This window comes from Triticum dicoccoides, chromosome 6A (assembly GCF_002162155.2).
Source record: "Triticum dicoccoides isolate Atlit2015 ecotype Zavitan chromosome 6A, WEW_v2.0, whole genome shotgun sequence".
NCBI classification, from domain to species: Eukaryota; Viridiplantae; Streptophyta; class Magnoliopsida; order Poales; family Poaceae; genus Triticum; species Triticum dicoccoides.
The window spans coordinates 460,005,286-460,010,054 of NC_041390.1; the positions used below are offsets into that span (position 1 = coordinate 460,005,286).

The following is a 4,769-nucleotide window of genomic DNA, read 5'->3' on the forward strand; positions in this document are numbered from 1 at the left end:
AAGCGAGGAAGGCGAGGGAAGATGGACGTCGGCGCCGGAGTAGCGCACGGCGGGGGAAGGTGGACGCCGGCCCCGGAGTAGCGCACGGCGTGGGAAGGGGAAGGGGAAAGGGTACGACACGTTTGTACACGCTAACGGCCAGGTACGGCGTTTGACAACGCCGATCATTATCCTGCCAACCGAGAATTACGCTTTCTTCTTATGTTATGGATTGACTCCGTGGGTTCATTGTCACAATACGCTTTCTTCTTATGTTATAATACACTTTTATAATTTGTATGGACAAAATCATAATATAAACGAGGTGGTACTAATCTCCCAAGTACGGTTGTCTCCTCTATGCTCTATCCTCTCCTCACGACCGGATCCGCCGCCGCCGCCCCCGCTACAGCATGCCGTCGCCCTAACGCCACTCGCTGGTGCGGATCCGCCGCCACCGCCGCGCCCCTCCCTCCGCTCGCCGCTGCCTCCGTCTTCGCGATGCTCCCGCCCAAGATAAAGAGGTTACGAGGCTGAGACGCCAATGTCCAAGCCCTTGCTGTTCACCTTCCCAGCCTCCCTTCCAAGCTCCACCAGCCTGATGGCTGATCTGACCTATGGACGGTGCTACGCTGAGCGATCGACTGGCATCCTGCTCAGCCCTGCCGTCAAGCGCGCCCTATGGGCTCGCCATCTCGCGCTCCCCGTCATCAGACTCGTGATGGGCGATGGGGTGGATGATCTGACACGCCTCGCGACCCAGAGGAGAAGGATTTGGAGAGAAGGTTGGGCGGCATACAGGTGTTCTCGGTTGCCAAGACTGCAGCCATGGTTATGGGTGGAATTTACCTTGTCTAATCTATTACATGAATAGTCCATGAATCCCCTTACGTGAGGTCAATTTTGTAGATAGTTTTAATGTAGCAGAAAGAGGCCATTCACGTGGATATGAATTAATAGTCTCAGAGTGCCAAGATTAGAGGTGGAATTTACTTTGCACGGCTGTCACAAGATAAAGGAGGCAGTGGACGGGAGATATTCAACTGGAGTTTGATCCTTTGTCTAATTGACTTTGCATTATCCAATATGATTAGCTGGTGACATGAGAGAGAGGGGGATAGACCCCTTTGGCTACTGCACTAAGGTTATGCCTACAATGTGCTACTCATATTCCACTTTTAGACGACAAGCAGCTTCAGAATTCAGATCCCTTTGATTTACATTTCAGATCATCTTGCTGCAACTTGGTAGTAGACAACCATTTTTGGTGATCATATACAGAATTTTTTGGTTCTTCTGTTTGTATATGTCTTTTCAATTTTCCTATATGCTAACAGAAGAAAAAAGTAGATAGTTTGAACACCTGTTTATTCACCTGTGTTCTACACGAAGAAAGAGCAGGATAAATACCATCTGTTGGTAGTCTTTCTATTTGTCCTTAGTTATTTATATTCTACACTAATATAGCAAGGCGAAGCCTAATCTTTACTCTGGGTCACTGATAGAAGTATTGGTACACAATGAACTTTTTGTACACAATTAACTTTTTGTAGTTCTTTTTCTTATGGAAACTTTTCGTACTTCTTTGTTGTGATATACGCCCATCTCGAATTTCATTTTAGGTCTACTTATTTTATCTCGGCTAGGTGTTGACAGCAAGAAACACTTCAAATATATGACTCTTGTGTATATAAATATATGCTCGCTCTACAATATAATGTAGATAATGATCACTGTAATTTAATCTGCTATTTAGTGTACAATATTTGTATTCATAAGAAGAGATAGTTATACACTTCGTTGCCGTTTTATATCTGAGTTAAGAAAAAATATTAGTCTTCCTCTATAGAGGTATGTTGCCTTGCTGAGGCTGCTCTGGTTTTGCTATATTTGCTGCTCTTTTGTGCTATACTACTATTCCATATATAGAGAGATCGGAGAAGAGAACAGCAGCTTGTTACTACAGATATTTCATGCTGCTACTCGCTTACTGTTACACATCTACATACAGAAGGCTTCTGCTTGCTGATTACAATCCATTCATGATATGTAGATATGTATGCTTCTGCTAGGTACATGTGAACAGGGAGACAAGGAATGGAAGCTGCAGCGGTAGCCGGCCGATGGCCACACATTGGCAATCACTGCTTAGATACGTGACTCCACCCACCTATGGTGAGCAGACTTTGATCTTGATATGTTAGTCCAAGTGGATAAACATTATTATGTGTTTAATGTGATGGGACTTCATTGGTTGGACGTCGATTAGGATATATGTAGTACATAGCCACATATGATTTGTTTTCGAGTTGCTATATGATGGAAATCAGTAGCTTGATTTGCTGTTCAACAAACGTTTATGGTATGTGTGTGTCCGCGCTTTTGCTGATTCTCACAAAAATGCTTGCTTTTAGGATGTGGTTCTTAGTTATGGTCATTTGGTAATTTTGACAATGAGAACAAAAATTTATCCCAAGATCATATACCTTGATTTAAAAAAGTTCTGGCTGTGACTAGGATTAATCAGATTATTTGCAAATCATGTGTAGAAAACTTGGATCAGCTATGGTAAAAGCTCTCATGCCATATATATCATGTGGATATCTACATATCGTTTTTCCAGATGCTATTGGAAAAGTTGTTGATATCGAACCTTCCATGTTGAGAAACTAGAAATAGTATTTATGTGTTTTACCCTGCTCTAATGTTTGTTTCCCAGTTTGAGAATGGCAAGAAGATGCTTATTCTCCATGGTACAAGGACTAGCGCAGTTTTGATATTCGTGCTGGCAGACGTTTTTCACCTGATGCGTGATCATTATGTGAAGTATGCCAATAACAAGGACAACAACAAGACATTTGAGAGTAGGGGTCCAACTTCCCTGGAGGTATTCTGCCTCAAATCTTACAGCAACCTTTTATTCACATTTCCTTTTTTGTAGTTGGTGACAATAAGGAATTGTTATTCACTTGAGAAAATCAAGATTAAATCGATGATGCTATCAAAAGTAAATGACTTTCTGAGCTAGACAGTGGCTTTTTGAGCACTAATATAGAACCTATCTCAAACCTTTCCCATGTCTGTCATAATGATCTTTTCATTTTCCTTTGTATATTAAGCTAGAGAATATTATTCTGCATTATTTTCAACCGTTACTTTGTACTCCGACTGTACATTCTTCCAGTGAACACATCAAAATAGCAGGTCCGCAGATCTAAAGGCTCATTGGTTTGGTGTTGGACCGATGGTGATGTACTTATGTTGCTTCCATTGTAGGTGTGATTTTTCTGTTACAAAGTGAGGTGAATTGAGCTGATTGTTGCTACTTCTATTCGTGGTTATCAGCGTGTTCCTACGCGACCCCTGGCAAGGCTGCATCCTATTTGCGGCTCGCCCATGCCCACTCTCCGTGCTTCTTGCTCGTGCCAGCAGTAAGACTCTCTATATACATGTCATTATATCATCCAAAAGCCAATGGCAGAAGGTGGAATCTTGCTTCTTACCGGAACATCTCCAAGTTCTTCTACGAGTATATCATAATCATTTGTAGATTGTTGAATTATTTTGATATCTTTTTTGGGGGAATTATGGGATCCTAACCTTACATTATCTAAACATTACTCGAAAGGCAGAAGCCGATCTTTATCTAATCATTACTCATAGGTGAGTGTGCCACAAGGTTCTCTTTGCAACTTTGACCTAACATTTTAGGCAGGATTACCGCCTGAAGCAGTTTACATCATTACAACTTACCTGGAGAAAATAAAGAGTGTTAAAAATAAAAAGTTGCATACAAATATTTTGAAAAGGTAGAATCACATTGTGATTGTTAAGGGAACTGTTTAATGATTTATCTTTATTCTTAATTACTCTGAAGAGATGATCTCTTGAAAAGCTTCTATTCTTCTAATTATACAGACAAGCCAATCAGTCCTTGTTTTTGTATGTCACCGTGTAGAACAAAAGTGTCATGTGATGTGACCCCCATACAACCTGGTATATGTTCGGATGGCCATTAAGTAACTTACGTGATAATTAACTCTTTGGCTTGAAAGTGTTGTAAATGTAGTCCCAATTCTATTGATTTGTTCAAGCAGCTAAACAAGCCAAGGAACTTCTAGAGAATTAATATTGTTCAACTTTCAAGAAGTGTCAAGCAACATGTTGCTTGATGAAGGACCAAGGCAGTTGAAGAGGAACATGAAGCGCTATGAAAATTCCTCTGGTGGCCGAGCATCTTGTCAGTCTGTTTATATTGACCAGATTAGAGAAGTCACAGCGTAAAAACTTAAATCTTTTTCACAAGCCTTTGAGCAACATGTGCTATCCATGACCTGATGCCATGATATATATGGTTTTGTGCTAAAACCATTTTTAGATGTGAAGGTTCAAACAAGGTCGAAGTGGTTTTATGAAGAATTTTGAGGACCGTCAAAATAAAGAGTTAATCAGTAGTGCACCACAACAGTTACATTTTTAAATACAACACAAACTGTCAAACTTATTGTGTACCCGTTGTAACGCACGGGCCCTTGTGCTATGTATTGATAATGTTCCTAATGACTCGTTCATCGTTATTTAAAAGTTTGATTAGTCTGATGGTCCTTCTTTATAATGTTTGTGCAATCTATACGAATAATTCCATGTGCATATGCAATTTATCACAAAAATCTGTATTTTTTTGAGCTGAAAGGCCGATTTTATTCATCAAAGACCACAAATTGTGGGATACAAGTTTCATGATGAGGCTGGCCGAGCCACACATGACGTCCTACAGCGAAATTTTCCTC

At 40.8% G+C, this 4,769-nt stretch overlaps 1 long non-coding RNA gene across 2 annotated transcripts; it reads left to right on the forward strand.

Annotated features, from left to right (window-relative positions):
* Nucleotides 1-323: 323 nt before the first annotated feature.
* On the forward strand, nucleotides 324-4,539 carry LOC119317270. Of its 2 annotated transcripts, XR_005153565.1 has the most exons (4): nucleotides 324-2,154; nucleotides 2,699-2,866; nucleotides 3,256-3,975; nucleotides 4,077-4,539. It is a non-coding gene; the product is annotated as an uncharacterized LOC119317270 (long non-coding RNA). The 2 variants fall into 2 exon arrangements; XR_005153564.1 differs by having other exon boundaries at nucleotides 3,256-4,539.
* The last annotated feature ends 230 nt before the right edge of the window (nucleotides 4,540-4,769 follow it).